This window comes from Protopterus annectens, chromosome 1.part1 (genome assembly GCF_019279795.1).
Source record: "Protopterus annectens isolate FY-2018-M chromosome 1.part1, PAN1.0, whole genome shotgun sequence".
In the NCBI taxonomy this organism is placed as follows: domain Eukaryota; kingdom Metazoa; phylum Chordata; order Ceratodontiformes; family Protopteridae; genus Protopterus; species Protopterus annectens.
In genome coordinates, this window is record NC_056726.1 from 1,935,002,490 (window position 1) to 1,935,023,783 (window position 21,294).

A 21,294-nucleotide genomic window follows, 5' to 3' on the forward strand; every position below is an offset into this window, starting at 1 on the left:
GTGTGATTTCCTTTAAGAGAAGTGCCTCTTTGGAGACTGGGAAAAAACATTAAAAGAGGTACATACTCCTTTGGAAAGGGCGGGTGTATGTGTGTGATTTCCTTTGAGAGGAGTGCCTTTTTGGAGAATGGGAAAACACATTAAAAGAGGTACATACTCCTTTGGAAAGTCTGATGATGTCAGCATCCTACAAATGTAGCAGGAGAAAAGAAACCATCCAGTAAAGCATGTAGCGTGCCGTGTTAATGCATATCTTTCTGGTATCATAACATAGTTAAGTAGGGGTTTGAATCTTGCAATTGCTGAGTATGTGACACTGTTGGTCAATGCGGTGTGGGTTTTGCTTTTACTATGGTATGACATGCATGTGTGTGATTTCCTTTGAGAGGAGTGCCTTTTTGGAGACTGGGAAAAAACATTAAAAGAGGTACATACTCCTTTGGAAAGTCTGATGATGTCAGCATCCTACAAATGTAGCAGGAGAAAAGAAACCACCCAGGAAAGCATATAGCGCGCTGTGTTAATGCGTATCTCTCTAGTATCATAACATAGGTAGGATTTTGCATCCTGCAATTGCTGAGTGTGTGGTGTGTGACACTGTTGGTCAATGCAGAGTGGGTTTTCTTTTACTATGGTATGACATGTATGGGTGTGATTTCCTTTGAGAGGAGTGCCTTTTTGGAAACTGGGAAAACACATTAAAAGAGGTAATTACTCCTTTGGAAAGTCTGATGATGTCAGCATCCTACAAATATAGCAGGAGAAAAAAGACCACCCAGTAAAGCATGTAGCGTGCCGTGTTAATGCATATTTCTCTAGTACCATGACATAGTTAGGTAGGGGTTTGAATCCTGCAAGTGCTAGGTGTGTGACACTGTTGATCAATGCGGTGTGTGTTTTGCTTTTACTATGGTATGACATGTATGTGTGTGATTTCCTTTGAGAGGAGTGCCTCTTTGGAGACTGGGAAAACACATTAAAAGAGGTGTATACTCCTTTGAAAAGTCTGATGATGTCAGCATCCTACAAATATAGCAGGAGAAAAAAAAAACACCAAGTAAAGCCTATAGTGCGCCGTGTTAACTTGTATTTCTCTAATATCATAACATAGGTAGATAGGGATTTGAATCCTGCAATTGCTGAGTGTGTGGTGTGTAACACTGTTGGTCAATGCAGTGTGGGTTTTGCTTTTACTATGGTATGACATGTATGTGTGTGATTTCCTTTGAGAGGAGTGCCTCTTTGGAGACTGGGAAAACACATTAAAAGAGGTACATACTCCTTTGAAAAGTCTGATGATGTCAGCATCCTACAAATATAGCAGGAGAAAAAAAAACACCCAGTTAAGCATATAGCGTGCCATGTTAATACGTATCTTTCTAGTATCATAACAAAGTTAAGTAGGGGTTTGAATTCTGCAGTTGCTGAGTGTGTGGTGTTGGACAATGGGGTGTGTGTTTTGCTTTTACTATGGTATGACATATCATGATTAAAACAGTATGTGCATTGCACACATCAGGTATCTTTGTGGCAAATAAATATGTGTACATGTGACCTCAGTTAGTACATAGGTGTGAAGCCTGCATACTACATGAATACATTTGTTTCCTTTGACAGATTGTGCCGCTGCTTCTCAGATCGTAGGTCACATATGTATGTATGTGACAAGGCTGGCCACTGTAGTGATCTGTGGCCAAGGACATCTGTGCCACACACACTCATGACAGTTACTATAGAGTAGTGTGAGTGAGGGTACATGCCTGGGGTATATGTCAGACATGTTCATACACAACAATGACTGGCAATAATGGACAGGATATGCATTCAGGCCCCTAATGTCTTAAGTGATACACCGAGGGACTCCACAATACCTCTGGATATGTGGATACCAAGGGACAGATGACATAGCACGTGTATGTGTGTGATTTCCTTTGAGAGGAGTGCCTTTTTGGAGACTGGGAAAACACATTAAAAGAGGTACATACTCCTTTGGAAAGGGTTGGTGCATGTGTGTGATTTCCTTTGAGAGGAGTGCCTTTTTGGAGACTGGGAAAACACATTAAAAGAGGTACATACTCCTTTGGAAAGCGGGGGTGTATGTGTGCGATTTCCTTTGAGAGGAGAGCCACTTTGGAGACTGGGAAAACACATTAAAAGAGGTACATACTCCTTTGGAATGTCTGATGATGTCAGCATCCTACAAATAAAGCAAGAGAAAAAAACACCCAATAAAGCATATAGCGTGCTGAATTAATGCATATTTCTCTAGTATCGTGACATTGTTAAGTAGGGGTTTGAATTCTGCAATTGATGGGTGTGTGACACTATTGGTCAATGCGGTGTGGGTTTTGCTTTTACTATGGTATGACATGTATGTGTGTGATTTCCTTTGAGAGGAGTGCCTTTTTGGAGACTGGGAAAACACATTAAAAGAGGTGCATAGTTAAGTAGGGGTTTGAATCCTGCAATTGCTGAGTGTGTGGTGTGTGACACTGTTGGCCAATGTGGTGTGGGTTTTGCTTATACTATGGTATGACATGTATGTGTGTGATTTCCTTTGTGAGGAGTGCCTTTTTGGAGACTGGGAAAACACATTAAAAGAGGTGCATACTCCTTTGGAAAGTCTGATGATGTCAGCATCCTACAAATATAGCAGGAGAAACGAAGCCACTTAGTAAAGCATATAGCGTGCCGTGTTAGTGCGTATCTCTCTAGTATCATAACATAGTTAAATAAGGGTTTGAATCCTGTAATTGCTGAGGTTATGGTGTGTGACACTGTTGGTCAATGCAGTGTGGGTTTTGCTTTTACTATGGTATGACATGTATGTGTGTGATTTCCTTTGAGAGAAGTGCGTTTTTGGAGACTGGGAAAACACATTAAAAGAGGTACATACTTCTTTTGGAAAGTCTGATGATGTCAGCATCCTACAAATATAGCAGGAGAAAACAAAACACCAAATAAAATATATAGTGTGCTGTGTTAATGCGCGTCTTTCTAGTATCATAACATAGTTAGGAAGTGGTTTGAATCCAGCAATTGCTAAGTGTGTGGTATATGACACTGTTGGTCAATACAGTGTGGGTTTTGCTTTTACTATGGTATGAAAGGTATGTGTGTGATTTCCTTTGAGAGGAGTGCCTTTTTGGAGACTGGAAAAACACATTAAAAGAGGTACATACTCCTTTGGAAAGTCTGGTGATGTCAGCATCCTACAAATATAGCAGGAGAAAAGAAACCAACCAGTAAAACATATAGCGCACTGTGTTAATGCTTATTTTTCTAGTATCATAACATAGTTAGGTAGGGGTTTAAATCCTGCAATTGCTGGGTGTATGACACTATTGGTCAATACAGTGTGGGTTTTGCTTTTACTATGGTATGACATATCATGATTAAAACAGTATGTGCATTGCACACATCAGGTATCTGTGTGGCAAATAAATATGTGTACATGTGACCTCAATTAGTACATAGGTGTGAAGCCTGCATACTACATGAATACATTTGTTTCCTTTGACAGACTGTGCCACTGCTTCTCAGATCGTAGGTCACATATATATGTATGTGACAAGGCCAGCCACTGTAGTGATCTGTGGCCAAGTTCATCTGTGCCACACACACCCATGACAGTTACTATAGCATAGTGTGAGTGAGGGTACATGCCTGGGGTATATGTCAGACATGTTCATACACAACAACGACTGGCAATAATGGACAGTCATTATAGGTATACAACAGCCTTGTGGATATTCATTCAGGCCCCTAATGTCTTATGTGATACACAGAGGGACTCCACAATACCTCTGGATATGTGGATACCAAGGGACAGATGACATAGCACGTGTATGTGTGTGATTTCCTTTGAGAGGAGTGCCTTTTTGGAGACTGGGAAAACACATTAAAAGAGGTACATACTCCTTTGGAAAGGGTTGGTGCATGTGTGTGATTTCCTTTGAGAGGAGTGCCTTTTTGGAGACTGGGAAAACACATTAAAAGAGGTACATACTGCTTTGGAAAGCGGGGGTGTATGTGTGTGATTTCCTTTGAGAGGAGTGCCACTTTGGAGACTGGGAAAACACATTAAAAGAGGTACATACTCCTTTGGAAAGTCTAATGATGTCAGCATCGTACAAATAAAGCAAGAGAAAAAAAACACCCAATAGAGCATATAGCACGCTGAATTAATGCGTTTTTCTCTAGTATCGTGACATAGTTAAGTAGGGGTTTGAATTCTGCAATTGCTGGGTGTGTGACACTGTTGGTCAATGCGGTGTGGGTTTTGCTTTTACTATGGTATGACATGTATGCATGTGATTTCCTTTGAGAGGAGTGCCTTTTTGGAGACTGGGAAAACACATTAAAAGAGGTGCATAGTTAAGTAGGGGTTTGAATCCTGCAATTGCTGAGTGTGTGGCGTGTGACACTGTTGGTCAATGTGGTGTGGGTTTTGCTTATACTATGGTATGACATGTATGTGTGTGATTTCCTTTGAGAGGAGTGCCTTTTTGGAGACTGGGAAAACACATTAAAAGAGGTGCATACTCCTTTGGAAAGTCTGATGATGTCAGCATCCTACAAATATAGCAGGAGAAACGCAGCCACGTAGTAAAGCATATAGCGTGCCGTGTTAGTGCGTATCTCTCTAGTATCATAACATAGTTAAATAAGGGTTTGAATCCTGTAATTACTGAGTTTATGGTGTGTGACACTGTTGGTCAATGCAGTGTGGGTTTTGCTTTTACTATGGTATGACATGTATGTGTGTGATTTCCTTTGAGAGAAGTGCCTTTTTGGAGACTGGGAAAACACATTAAAAGAGGTAAATACTTCTTTTGGAAAGTCTGATGATGTCAGCATCCTACAAATATAGCAGGAGAAAACAAAATACCAAATAAAGTATATAGCGTGCTGTGTTAATGCTTGTCTTTTTAGTATCATAACATAGTTAGGAAGTGGTTTGAATCCTGCAATTGCTGAGTGTGTGGTATATGACACTGTTGGTCAATGCAGTGTGGGTTTTGCTTTTACTATGGTATGACAGGTATGTGTGTGATTTCTTTTGAGAGGAGTACCTTTTTGGAGACTGGGAAAACACATTAAAAGAGGTACATACTCCTTTGGAAAGTCTGGTGATGCCAGCATCCTACAAATATAGCAGGAGAAAAGAAACCACCCAGTAAAGCAAATAATGCACTGTGTTAATGCGTATTTTTCTAGTATCATAACATAGTTAGGTAGGGGTTGGAATCTTGCAATTGCTGAGTGTGTAGTGTGTGACACTGTTGGTCAATGAAGTGTGGGTTTTGCTTTTACTATGGTATGACATATATGTGTGTGATTTCCTTTGAGAGGAGTGCCTTTCTGGAGACTGGGAAAACACATTAAAAGAGGTACATACTCCTTTGGAAAGTTTGATGATGTCAGCATCCTACAAATATAGCAGGAGAAAAGAAACCACCCAGTAAAGCATATAGCGCGCTGTGTTAATGGGTATCTTTCTAAAATCATAAAATAGTTAGGTAGGGGTTTAAATCCTGCAATTGCTGGGTGTATGACACTATTGGTCAATACAGTGTGGGGTTTGCTTTTACTATGGTATGACATATCATGATTAAAACAGTATGTGCATTGCACACATCAGGTATCTGTGTGGCAAATACATATGTGTACATGTGACCTCAATTAGTACATAGGTGTGAAGCCTGCATACTACATGAATACATTTGTTTCCTTTGACAGATTGTGCCGCTGCTTCTCAGATCGTAGGTCACATATGTATGTATGTGACAAGGCCAGCCACTGTAGTGATCTGTGGCCAAGTTCATCTGTGCCACACACACCCATGACAGTTACGATAGCGTAGTGTGAGTGAGGGTACTTGCCTGGGGTATATGTCAGACATGTTCATACATAACAATGACTGGCAATAATGGACAGTCATTATAGGTGTACAACAGCCTTGTGGATATGCATTCAGGCCCCTAATGTCTTATGTGATACACAGAGGGACTCCACAATACCTCTGGATATGTGGATACCAAGGGACAGATGCCATAGCACGTGTATGTGTGTGATTTCCTTTGAGAGGAATGCCTTTTTGGAGACTGGGAAAACACATTAAAAGAGGTACATACTCCTTTGGAAAGTCTGATGATGTCAGCATCCTACAAATATAGCAGGAGAAAAGAAACCACTTAGTAAAGCATAATGCGTGCCATGTTAATGCGTATGTCTCTAGTGTCATAACTTAGGTAGGGGTTTGAATCTTACAATTGCTGAGTGTGTGGTGTGTGACACTGTTGGTCAATGCCATGTGGTTTTGCTTTTACTATGGTATGACATATCATGATTAAAACAGTATGTGCACTGCACACATCAGGCATCTGTGTGGCAAATAAATATGTGTACGTGTGACCTCAATTAGTGCATAGGTGTGAAGCCTGCATATTACATGAATACATTTTTTTCATTTGACAGATTGTGCCGCTGCTTCTCAGATCGTAGGTCACATATGTATGTATGTGACAAGGCCGGCCACTGTAGTGATCTGTGGCCGAGGTCATCTTGCCACACATTCATGACAGTTACTATAGAGTAGTGTGAGTGAGCGTACATGCCTGGGGTATATGTCAGGCATGTTCATACACAACAACGACTGGCAATAATGGACAGTCATTATAGGTGTACAACAGCCTTGTGGATATGCATTCAGGCCCCTAATGTCTTATGTGATACACTGAGGGGATCCACAATACCTCTGGATATGTGAATACCAAGGGACAGATGACATAACATGTGTATGTGTGTGATTTCCTTTGAGAGGAATGCCTTTTTTGGAGACTGGGAAAACACATTAAAAGAGGTACATACTCCTTTGGAAAGTCTGATGATGTCAGCATCCTACAAATATAGCAGGAGAAAAGGCACCACCTAGTAAAGCATATAGTGCACCGTGTTAATGTGTATTTCTTTAGTATCATAACATAGTAAGGTAGGGGTTTGAATCCTGCAATTGTTGAGTGTGTGGTGTGTGACACTGTTGGTCAATGCAGTGTGGGTTTTGCTTTTACTATGGTATGACATATCATGATTAAAACAGTATGTGCATTGCACACATCAGGTATTTGTGTGGCAAATAAATATGTGTACATGTGACCTCAATTAGTACATAGGTGTGAAGCCTGCATACTACATGAATACATTTGTTTCCTTTGACAGATTGTGCAGTTGCTTCTCAGATCGTAGGTCACATATGTATGTATGTGACAAGGCTAGACACTGTAGTGATCTGTGGCCAAGGTCATCTGTGCCACACACACTCATGACAGTTACTATAGAGTAATGTGAGTGAGGGTACATGCCTTGGGTATATGTCAGACATGTTCATACACAACAACGACTGGCAATAATGGACAGTCATTATAGGTGTGCAACAGCCTTGTGGTTATGCATTCAGGCCCCTAATGTCTTATGTGATACAGCAAGGGACTCCAGAATACCTCTGGATATGTGGATACCAAGGGACATATGACATATCACGTGTATGTGTGTGATTTCCTTTGAGAGGAGTGCCTTTTTGGAGACTGGGAAAACACATTAAAAGAGGTACATACTTCTTTGGAAAGTCTGATGATGTCAGCATCCTACAAATATAGCAGGAGAAAAGAAACCACCCAGTAAAGCATATAGTGTGCCATGTTAATGTGTACTTTTCTGATATCATAACATAGGTAGGGGTTTGAATCCTGCAATTGCTGAGTGTGTGGTGTGTGACACTTTTGGTCAATGCAGTGTGGGTTTTGCTTTTACTATGGTATGACGTATCATGATTAAAACAGTATGTGAATTGCACACATCAGGTATCTGTGTGGCAAATAAATATGTGTACATGTGACCTCAATTAGTACATAGGTGCGAAGCCTGCATATTACATGAATACCTTTGTTTCCTTTGACAGATTGTGCCACTGCTTCTCAGATCATAGGTCACATATGTATGTATGTGACAAGGCTGGCCACTGTAGTGATCTGTGGCCAAGGTCATCTGTGCCACACACACTCATGACAGTTACTATAGAGTAGTGTGAGTGAGGGTACATGCCTGGGGTATATGTCAGACATGTTCATACACAACAATGACTGGCAATAATGGACAGTCATTATAGGTGTACAACAGCCTTGTGGATATGCATTCAGGCCCCTAATGTCTTATGTGATACACCGAGGGACTCCACAATACCTCTGGATATGTGGATACCAAGGGACAGATGACATAGCATGTGGCTGTATGTACACATTGGTACCCAACATACATGTTGAGGGCTACCACCTATGTGGTACTGTCGGGATAGTATGTATAGTAAATGTGGATGACTATGCCATAGTCGGCTTAGTGCTATATAGCATGTGTCGGACAACAGGTATCCGTCTGTGTGATACCCTTGTGTATGATATGTGTCCCATCCAGGGAATGCATTGTAGGCCAATGCATGCATTTCCAGATGTGGATGGACATATCCCTAGTGTGTTTCCATGTACCTAAGAGGGCTATATGCCAAACAGGTGTGGTCCCAGGAATGGGTGGCAGTCAATACCACTGGTTACTGTTATAGTATAGAACCAGAAGGATTCAACTGTTACTGAGTTCCCTACAACTGTGTGTCAGTTGTCCGGACATCATCTAATGATTGGCTATAGTCATGCTGTTGAGGTTGTGTATACTATCAGAATGCAAAACATTGACAGATATTAACAGTATCACCCACAGGATAGTGTCAACCCATGTCATACACACATGTGTACCCATGTTAGTACATATCTGTAGTAGAATGCATACTGGCCATCGAGAGATACTATGAGATGTTAACAATGTGTAAAACAGGGTATGTCACATGTCCCATGTGTCCACTATGCAAGTACATGCAGACAGTGCTCACCCACCATGTTCACAAATGTACACCTGCTAATCTGTACTGCACACATCACACATGTACTGTCCACTCACTAACACATGCTGGCAACACTTTACACTTCAGCCAAGTGGCACATGGGCGGACAATACATACTCAGACCTAACACTGGTGTAAACAATGCTACATTGACAATCAGAGCTTTGATACATAATGCCTGCTCAAATATACCTACAAGGATATCATTACACTTTCCTGTTGACAACTTGCTAATATTGCTACACTGCTATAATGTCACCCTGTGCATCAGCACCATGTTAGCCTGTTCCTGCATCAATGTTACAGATGACAGGAGGTGGCACAGGTGTCATCATATGCACAGGGTGTGTTGTTGGTTTGCCACAGCCCGACATTGACCCATCCAATCGACATGTCTGTGTGTGTGTGTGTGTGTGTGTGTGTGTGTGTGTGTGTGTGTGTGTGTGTGTGTGTGTGTGTGTGTCTGTGTGAGGGACAACAGTACAGCATGGGCCAATGTTGATGTCATGTGTGTGTGTATGTGTGAGCCCTAGTTGTTTGGTTAATGTGTGTGTGTCTGCATACACACAGCTCCACCATGTGGCTGCATATAATGGAGATTGTGGGACAACCACAGACTGTACCTGCTAGGCTGTACAGATCACTTTCTCCAGCCACGGAGATGGTACCTGTGCCTGGCAGGGGTGCTACGGACAGTATCGGGTACCAACTCTGACTGGGTATTATCATCAGAGGCATAGGTATGATGAGTGGATCCATGTCCCTGCTGGGACTGGCCAGAGCCAAGTGCACGTCGTCTACTAGGACGGTCAATCGACAGGCCAGCCCCAGCATTGCTGGGGCTGGTACTGCCACTACGGGAGCAGCTGTGATCTGTGGGCCGTCCGTGATGACTGCCAGCTGTTGCTGGCATGCATCCGCGTTGACGTCTCAACCGTCCCGCACGGTCCTGGCTCATGGAAAACACATTGTAGAGGGCATCTAATGTCTCCACCCAATGTCTATCAATGATCTCTGTGTAATTCCGGATGGCACCGGCAAGATCATGGATGCTGTCATTGATAGCGGTGTAATGGGCCCTCTGCACCCTTAGTCCCTGTCTGGTGTACCGTTCCATATGTGCCTGTGCCTGCATTACAGCCCGGAACATACTAGAGGTTGTAAGACCTGTGAGGGCATGTCTGCCAGGGGCAATGCGACCAGCGGTGCTCCCCAGAGAACCCCTGGACATCTGCCTATGTGGTACCATTCCAGGAATCCGGGTATGGCTGCTGTGAGGGGATGCAAGTGCCATGGGTACCACACTATCCTGGTCAATGCCAACTGTATGCTGTCCCTTGGCTAAGGCCATTGGTGATGAGGGATGTATTGGCAGTATGAGTGTGCGCATAGATGGGGTTGAACACTGTGTACTGTCGATTGGCGGACCAACGACAGACCCTGTCAAACCTGCCTGCACCAGAATACATGTCTCATCATCTCCACTATTTGTGGCAGTGACTTCAGGTTCCCTGCTGCTTTCAGCCACCCCAACCTCAGCACCTGTGAGAGGAAGACAGGAAACACACTTTACAATCTGTACATGATGTTAGCACACATGCACACATGCACACATGAACACATGAACACATGCACACATGCACACATGCACACATGAACACATGCACACATGCACACATGAACACATGCACACATGCACACATGCACACATGAACACATGCACACACGAACACATGAACACATGAACACATGAACACATGCACACATGAACACATGCATACATGCACACATAAACACATGCACATATGCACACATGAACACATGCACACATGAACACATGCACACATGCACACAGGAACACATGCACACATGAACACATGCACACATGAACACATGCACACATGCACACAAATACACTCCTCACTACAGCAGATACACACACACACCAGCAATCCAACACATACTCAAATAGTGGGTGATGGTGGGTGACAGTATCACAAGGCAAACAGTCACCTCACACGTGTCAGCATGCAGAATAAATGTTGCTCCAGACCATGCAGTGTGAGTGTAGATGGACCTATTTAATGACAGTATACATGGCTTTGATGCATGTGTGTAGTTGTTCAGTGATTGGCTCCACCCTGGAACACAATTTGTACATGGACACAACATTGCTGTGCAAGTATTATCAGCTCTGCAATGTCCTGTGCACCATCACACACAGGTATACATACCATGGCTGCATGTGTTATCTGTGTGACACATAGATTTCCATGTCTGATTACAGTGTCTGTGTCCATAGCAGATAATAGTGGGCACAGGTGTAGTACATGCATGCTATGTACACACACGGGATGAGTGGTGCATGTAGACATGAAGGAATCCCAATGCTCGGTATGGCCATTGTACAGTGGTTATGGTGAGTGTGGGACATATTGCAGATATGTCGGTGCCAGCCATGACATAGCATGCTACACGACTGCAACATTAAACACCACACGTACCCAATGTGTGACATGTGACCTATACACCCAATAGCATTCCAGGACATATATGTGTCACTCTGTATAGATGGCGAATGCTGTGCATATTGTGTATATTGACATATGTAAGCACACACACAACATGCTATGCATATTGTGTATAGGTGCATATGTTTGCACACACACAATATTGAGGTGCAAAGCAATGACTGCTATGTGTAGTACTGTGGTCACTGTAATTGGATGGGGTGTAGTACCATGAGCCATCATCATCATGCATCTTGTGGTCACTCATGGCTACTAATGTGTGACAGACCACCGCCTAGCATGCTGTACCTGAACTGCAGTGCCATGGCTACGTTCACAAGACAGTGTTTCCAAGCAATGTGAACACACACCATACTGTGCTGTTTAGGCCTACAGCTTCAGGTAGTACTACAGTTCATATGGGAGTTGGATTCACCAGCAGTACCATTCACTAAGCATACATGTATTGCTTTAGCCTACAATGAGACACCATAGTCATCAACAAAGAACTACGTCACATCGTATGCCATACTACTATGTCTGCCTAACAGTAACATACACATCTTTTGCTGGCCTCACAGCTAGGATAGACACTACCATGTCAAATACAACTTCACACTAAGCTATCACATCTTTACAGACCTTGCACACATTCGGTGTTACACTTATTCAACTTCACATAGCAGGTATTGCATTGAGTACATGTGTGAGTGCATAGTGTCATAGGTAGGTAATACGCTATTGGCCCTAGGGCCTACAGCAGCCTAACCATATGCTACCCTGGCCTTTGACACACATGCACTTTGATTTCACTTGCCCCTGTCAACCAGAAACACAGAAGGGATTCCTGGGGTGTATTACCAATCTCCCAAACAATCATCAGGGGTATTTATGACAACTGCTAATGAGTAGCCTTGTTTGCTATTGCTAGGTGGTCTATTCCAGTGTATGGCATATCTCTGAGATAGGAACCTATCCCTCCAGCATGTGCTGCTTAATGAGCTGACGAGGTTTAGGGCCCTAGAGCGTGTAGCCTGGATGGATTGTGATATGTTGCCATGGTGGTTGTCACACAGCTATGGGTCTGACATACCTCTGTCTGTCCAGCAGAGGTAACCTCTGTGTGGGCAGTATGCAATACAGTCTAGATGTGGTTTTGGGAGTCAGTCTGCATAGGGCATCTGTTTGAGGCCAGTATTACCCTTTGTGAGGTATGTCTGTGGCTTTTACACTTGCTGTAGTTGTCATGTGAGGTACATACCACACAGGGCATTGTGATGAGTAGAGGGGAACACTGACCTATATTTCCCTAGATGACACACCTATTGTCATGACACATACCACACAGACAGATTACAAGTCTAGTGTGGCACTGTCTTTATCAAGGGGGAGGCTACTGGAAAACATTGTAGGCTAAAGCAATACCTGTGTCCCATGTTCCCTTATCACACCTTCAGTGTTAGGTAGATTTCTACCTATGTGGTAGTTAATGGGTACAGTGTTTGGGAAAGGAGGAATGGCACTGCAGTATTGACACTTGTTTACAGTCCATGCCTTGGTCACCACACACCTGTTGCAGTACATATGACCCCGTCTCTCTCTCTCTCTCTCTCTCTATATATATATATATATATATATATATATATATAGATAGATAGATATAGATATATAGATATATATATATATATATATATATATATATATATATATATATATATATATATATATATATATATATATATATATATATATATATATATATATATATATATATATATATATATAGATAGATAGATATAGATATACATATCTATACACATACCTGTACACATCCATTGCTGTACATATAGATGTACATATAGGCACATGTACAGTCCACCTTTCATGGTGCGGATATCACTTATGCGACAGTTGTGGGATGTACAGTTATGTAATTATATTACACAGTGTTGTGCAGAATGCATTTTGGTGTCTTCAGCCCATGTAGCATTAGCAGGCCTCACTGACTGTAACACAGCACATCTGACAAATCAGCCCCACAGTGTTTAATCACCACATGACATATATCAGCACTGCATGCTGTTTTCTATGCCACACACTACGACCTACATAGATATATGCACATAACAACCTTCAACGACATATATCTGTCCACCCTTCACTAACAGTTGCAGTATGTCCCTTGCCCTATGCACATGTGCAGATACAGATAGATACATACTGCTGCCACACATGGATGATTTGCAGTGTGTAGAGTACTCTGCAAGAACATCTACTACATACCAGCACATACATATGAGTTACATACCTTACCTTTGTGTTTCCCTGCTCCATCTGTTGTTACTGTTTTGTTGTTTTTTTTTTATTTTTTTGGGTTGTTTGTTTTGGGTTTTCTCTTTCTGTTTCTGTCTCTGTTTCTGTCTCTTTTGTCTGTGTCTTCGTCTGTGTCTCTGTCTCTCTCTCGCTCTCGCTCTCTATCTCCCTGTTCATGCAATGATATTATTGCATGTGTAGACAGCAGGTACAGCCTGCTTTTCTAGGTATCTGCACATGTACATGTGACAGCCTCTGCAACAATTGCTGCCCACCATTCAGTAATTGCATGCAGCCTGCTGTGTGGTGATTGCAGTACTCCCTGTGATTGCACCCCACTGCTATAAAATGCTAGGTTAGGTAGGCATAGCCCTTTCAGCTTTCCAAGGTGGGGCCCATGCTTGTTTGCTCTGGACACAGTTGTGTCAGTCAGAAGGTTGGTATATGTCTCTTATTTGAAGCTAGGGTTGTAGCCAGTGATATGCACGTTGTACTCAAACCTGAATGTTGCTGCTTCCAGTACACACTTCTCAGTGTAGACATGTACTCACCCCTCTAAATGCTAACACAGGATACATGGGAGTATGTACTTTCTTTCTGAATTAGACAATTAACTGCCATACAAATGTGGTTATTGCAATGTATTCCTGTGGCACATGCAGTGTTTGTGAACTGCTATACTGTAATTATTACGTTACTCACTTCTGAACAGTTTGTGGTTTGTTTGTGCTGACATTAGCACAGGCTGCTCAGCACAATTGGACATATTTCAGTACTGAGTATGCCTACCTACACCCTTGTTTTTGCCTGAATACACAGCTGTGTCGTACCTTTGGGTAGGGGTGCAGAACTGCAAAGAGCATTTTTTATTATTGTGTGAGGTTTATCTTGCTGAACATACAGGGTTGCTGTGTACCTGTTAGTCTATCAAGGCAAGTTGTCTGTTTGCGTAGCTCCCACCTGTGGACATATCCAGATGGTAGCTAGAGGTTAGCCTATTATTCTTTGTCTGTGCACCACACCAGTCTTTTCAGCACTGGCACAATGGCATTGTCACAGTTGTTTGCTAGCAGTACATGGCTACATCCTGTGATATTTCTGTGTTGTACTCATACATAAGGGCATGCTTGTGGAACTCTTTCCAAAGCTATTTGCAGAGTGTGTAACAGCAGGAATGCTGATATGCCTGTGTGTTTCTGCCTCTGCCAGGCCTCAGATACTCCCAGGTATATATTTGAACAGCCTCAGTGAACGGTGCATATAGTGAGATACACCTGCAATATATTACAGACATATTGCAGTTGAGACTTTCTTGGGAATCAGAGCATATGTATAACTACACCTTTTCTGACGTGCAAGCAATGTCTACTCTCACCTATTGACATTATTCATTACGTGTGATTCCACACTTCTCTGCCTAATGTTAGTACTTTTCAGAGTGATTCAGAGGGGACAGCTAACATTTGTTTACAAATCAGGGACATCCCTGTAAAGCAGTCAGAGTTGGGGAGTCTGGCCTCTGCCCTATTCAACTTTGCCAGTGTTTATCCTGGTCTGATACTGTGTGGTGTTTGTAAGGTGCTACTTTAACATTATTTCCTGCTAGGATGGCTGGTTCTCTTTTCACAGTCATGCCATGCAATTCCACAACAACTGCTGGAAAAGACCCACAGAACAGGATATGTGTTATGCCATTCCTAATTTCCAGTTACATTCCCTCATTGTAATGCATGATATATTTATTTCAGCACCAAATTATTTGTATGTCTGCTGTGGTTTAGTGGTAATTCATGCAGTCTATTGTGTCAATGGACTGGGGTTCGAGATTGGTCGAGGTTTTTTCTTTTGCTGCTGAGCAGAAAAAGGGCCCTGACATAGAGTGACTAAGGCACTTTTAAGTAGTTGTAAGTGGGTTTGCACGGGCTTGCGTGATACTTAGCAATACTTAGCTAAGTGCACACATGCGCACACTCGCTTTAACCTGCTTACTACCACTTAAAAGTGCTTACTCCCGCTAAACCCTGCGCTAATTTCATTTAAAGAAAAGAAAATGGGGAGATAGGAAAGTGGTGAAAAAGGGGGCACAAAGAGGGACAGACAGTAGGTAAACAAGCTTGGGATGTGCAGGACGGGTGTAGGGAAGGTCCATAGCTGCCCATTTCTTTACCAGCAACAGCTGTGCATATGCAATAAATTTGGAGTGAAATTTGAAGCCTCCCACCCCTGGGAGAGGGGTGAGGACAACAAAGAATGTTGTACTGCCAATTATAATTATCAGTTTACATATCCAGCAGACGTGTGCGAAATGGGCAGCTATGTATGGGGCATAATTTTTTTGTGGGTACAGATTGCCCTTTTTTTTTTTTTTTTTTTTTCCAGGTGAGAGTGGAAAGTGAGGTACAGGAAGTAGGTATGTTTGGGGAGGTAGGTTGGGGAGGTAAACAGACAAGACAAACAAGACGCATACAGGGGCGGTGTATGACACATGGGTTGGGTGAACACAATTGACGGGGATGGATGTTTGAAAATCACAAGCCCATGAGCCCACAGATGGTAACAGCGGAACTGAGATCCCCACCCATGGGCAGTCACCACTGCACCTTCACAGCCCCGAGAGTGGCTGTGCTGGGGGCTGCGTAGGACAGGCAGGCTCACCCATGAGATGCACCACTCTCGCCTCGAGCTGACATAGGGGATCAGCGACTGAACACTGGATCTCCCTAAGCACCACAGCCCAGACCCTTCGAAGGGTGACAGGTGGCCCTTCTCCGCCCATGCTTGCACAGTGGGGACGAGCACCATTCTCTGCAGTGCTTCCACCCGAAGGTGGCACAGGACCAACGGAGGAGGGGAGCCCGGGCTGGGCACCGGACCTGCTGGTGCCAGGTGCACTCACCAGCTGAGGAGGGACAGATGGGTCTGCTGGGACCGGCCTTCCCATACGTTCTGTGGCTAGGTGTGTTTAATTACAACATAAACAACAGCATTCCAGATTAGTTGTAACAGCATGCAGTAATATTCCCATTAACCCAACACACCAAGGTTCCAACAGTTGAACAGCAAGCATAACACATGCATATATTGAACATCAGTGGATATTCCAACAGCATGCATAGAAGTTTGATAACAACAGGCCACCATGATTGTGGTGTTTGAACAGGGCACATGCATCAAAGTGAATGCAAATATTTATAGAACAATAGGACATATGTCCCAACAAATATTTAAGATTGCACATACCCATTGAGGTGTGGAATTGCATGGTTTATGCACATACAGTAGGGTGTAGAAAGAAACCTCAATTAACATCTTATAAGTACTTTTAGTCTACACTACATTCCTAGTGACTGCAAGTGTATATCCCCTACATGTATTATTACACTTGCCAACATGCATTAGGTTGTGTAATGGGTTTGGCTAGTTCAATATATACCTGACCTATATCTGACATACTAACTGTCCAAGATGCAGATGCTACTGCTACATATTTCTTGATTTCATTTATATTTCTTTATCTACATATCTGGATGTTTTCACATGACATTTTCACTTCAATTTGTACAGAACCTTGCATTTCTTGAAGCACACTCACATTTCTGGGGAACAAATTAACATGCTACTCGTGTGCCAGATTTACTTATGCATGCCAGCCAGTAACTGACTGTTGAGGACTGTATATATGCTTCACAGCTACTAGCACTTCCATCACCCACTTTAGATGGGACTGCACAACTCTGGGTTGCCAGCACTTATTAAAACAGTATTATTTGTATAATGCAAGGGTACAACAACATTTCAGAGTAAGTGACACAGACACACTTTGGGTTTTCTACCTTTATTAATTACATTACACACTTTTCCACAGGCTCGTTTCTTTATTTGTTATAATAGTGCATATGGAAGACATATTCAAGACATATTATACCTTTATTAATAGGCTAGAACACTCTTTTTCAGGCTCGCTCACTTATTTTTTATGACAGTACCTGCAGAGATATTATTCTGGACATATTTTACCTTTCTTAATGGGTTACTACACTCTTTTTCTGCCTCTCTGACTTTTTTATCTGACAGTACATGCAGAGGAATTATTCAGGCCATTTTATGGCTGTATTATTGGACTACAACACTTTATTTCATGCTCTCTCCCCTATTTTATATAACAATACATGCAGAATAATCACTAACCTGCCTGGTGGTGCAGCCTTAGTAGCCTATCTGCATAGGCTTGCTGATTCGCAGCACAGTCACCTGCAGCTGTGAAGTAAATGAAGGGATATTGAGACATACCTATCCATTATACAGAATCAATTATCAATTCATACATACTGCATTCCATGGCTACCTACTCAGTTGTGGGGCATCTTGCATCCCACAGGCCTCTTGTATCCATTGGTTCAGGTGGTCCTGCTTCTGTCTCTTCAGGTTTGCATGGTGGTGACGGACCTGCTCACCAGTCTGAGGAATGCCTGTGACACTGGTGAGGTCATGAGATAACCGGTTCCAAGCCTCTGCCTTGTACTCCGTCCCTTGGAACTGGTCCTGCAGGAGTCTTGAATCATGACGATGGACAAGGAGCCAAACAATGTATTTCGACTCCTCGATGTCCCAGTGTTGCACTCGGAAGCATGTACCCTCTCCAGCACCAACTATTCTAACTGCCGATGTGAACTACAATCAGTTATTGCGAGTATTCCCGCCTATGAGGCTTAAATATGCTGCATTTCCCACACTTTTTTGTGATTGGCCATTTTTGAAAATTCTCGGCTGACTGCAGACTTGCTTAGTAATGGTTAATCTACCATTTCTAAGTATATGTATGTTAACAGTGGCTGTTTCACTTGTGCTGTCGTGGCTTAGTGGTTTAGTACTTTGATTATGGGGCACAGAATCCTGGGTTCGAACCTTGTCATTCATTTTATTTTAATACTGTCCAGACAGGCTAGGGGGTGTGGCTGTGTTTAAGCAACTTTGCTCTACATTGCTCCACGGTGCCCTGGTTGGCATGGCGCACATCCGCTCAAACACATTGCGCTGGTCAAAGCACTATTTAGCTATGGGCATCTCTATTGGGCTGGGTACAGCGCTATTTAACTTTGGGCAACTCTATTGCGCTGGGTAAAGCACTATTTAACTATGGGCAACTCTATTGCGCTGGGTAAAGTGCTATTTAACTATGGGCAATTCTATTATGCTGGGTAAAGCGCTGCTTAACTGCGGGCAATTATATATCAGGATCCTTTGAAAATATATATTTTGTTCACTGATACATAGGCCATTTCACTGCTTTTACTAATATTTTAATCATATATGTCAGGTATTATTTCATATACTGATTTAAAACATAAATAAGAAGGGGAGTGGAGGGACTCAAACCGTGAATGCCTCCTCTTTGTGTGAACGCTCTACCATTACACTATTATGTGCGATTTGCATAAACATTCTTTCTTATGCTCTTCCATGTCGGAATTGCTAACTACAACTAAGCAATGGGCACACCCGTGCAAATACGGGCAGCTATTTTGGGATTTAAAAAAAATAAAATGAATGTTTTACTTTTTATAACTGTGATGGAAGTTTACAATGTCAGGAAGTGTGGTGTTGGGTGCAAGGACATTTGAGCGGACTCGCTCTTGTGTGTTTTCATTTTACTTTTCGAACCCTTGCAGGGACATGGACATTTAGACTGCTCGGTAGTCGGACACGCCCCCTTCTTTCCGACACGGTCCGTGTTAGATTTACAGTTGAGTCAGCGTGCCCTCATGAATATTCATGGCACGCTGACGTCATACCATTCAACTGCAGTCTCCGGGTAAGACATATTTAGTCTTACATGGAGGATTTGTGAATCCGGGGGAAAGCCTTTACCAAAGTCGATGTCATTCTTTATCCTGAATGTAGCCTTCCCCTTCTTCACCTTGAAGGGCACTTAACATGCTTTTTAAAATTTCTGAATTAAATAGAGCTTCCTAAGTTAAACTATGAATAAATCCTCCCTTAGATTCTCCTGTACTGGTATTAGAAGTCTATCAGGCTATTTGGTCTTCTCCAAATTTTAAAGAATATGGACCACACACACACACACACACACACACACACACACACACACACACACACACACACACACACACACATACACATGCATATATATAAAATATATATAATACACATGCACAAATGTGTATATATATATATATATATATATATATATATATATATATATATGTATCTGTGTGTGTGTGCATGTGTCTATACCTATATATCAGTCTTGATAATATATATTAGTGTTATCAGCATATTAGATAATGTTAGTTGAGTCATCAGAAATTCTCATTACTGAAAAAGAAAATAAAGAGTAGTTGATAGTGCCCTAATGACTCCAGTTGGGATAGGAAAAGCAGAGGATGTAACTTTTAATTATCTACCTACCATGGTCCTGTACTGTAAGTTACTATCAAACTATCTTATTACAGATACTGCCAGTGCAGAACTGAACAGCTGTTGACACTGCTGACTTTTAGAAAAACTTTCAAGTCAGGAAATATTGCACCAACTGAATCACTGCTATGTTCTGCCCCTTACTCCCACAATGCACTACACTAACAGGGTATTTTAGCTAATTCCTGCAGGAAATGAGTCCATTTACTCATCTGAATATCCCAGGATGCTTTGAAGAAAATATAACTTTTTTTCAAGTAAAACGTACATTTTTATTTTTTACTCTTTAACTTGATCTGTTTTGAGTTCTAATTCAGACATTTCAAAAGTATCTTGCAGGTCTTCAGTCTTTTCATCAGTCATGGTTTCTAACACACTACATTCTAATACAAAATGTGCCCTTAATGGCAAATATCTCCCCCTTTCAGATAAGTACCCTGTTCTGACATTCAAACATGTTGACTGTAAGAAGTTTAATGATACATATAGAAAGTGCCATAGGAAGGTTTTATATTTGTTTAGGGAAGCTCCAGTGTTTCAAGCAGGACCCTTTAGCATTTAATTCTAAATTTCTACATGCGAAAATGCATTATAAGTAGGAAGAAAAAAGACAGTCCCCCGGATTCATGAAACCTCCATGTAAGACTTAATATGTCTTACTCGGAGGCTGCAGTAGAACGGTAACTCTTACACGGACTGAGTAGGAAAGCAGGGGGCATGTCCGACTGCCAAGCAGTCTAAAAGTCCACGCCCCTGCAAGGTTTTAAAAACCATAATGTCAACAGACAATAGCGAGTTCGCTCAAATGTACTTGCACCCAACACCACACTCCCTGACACTGTAAACCCCCATCACAGTTATAAAACGTAAAATATTAATTAAATTTTTTTTTAATCCACAATATAGCTGCCCGTATTTGCGCTTGTTTGCACGGGTGTGCCCATTGCTTAACCACAGATAGCAATTGTGACATTGAAGGGCATATAAGAACTACTTATGCAAGCTAAGCCAAGTAGCAGTAGTGTAATGGTAGCGAGTATGCACAAAGAAGAAGCATTCACGGTTTGAGTCCCACCACTCGCC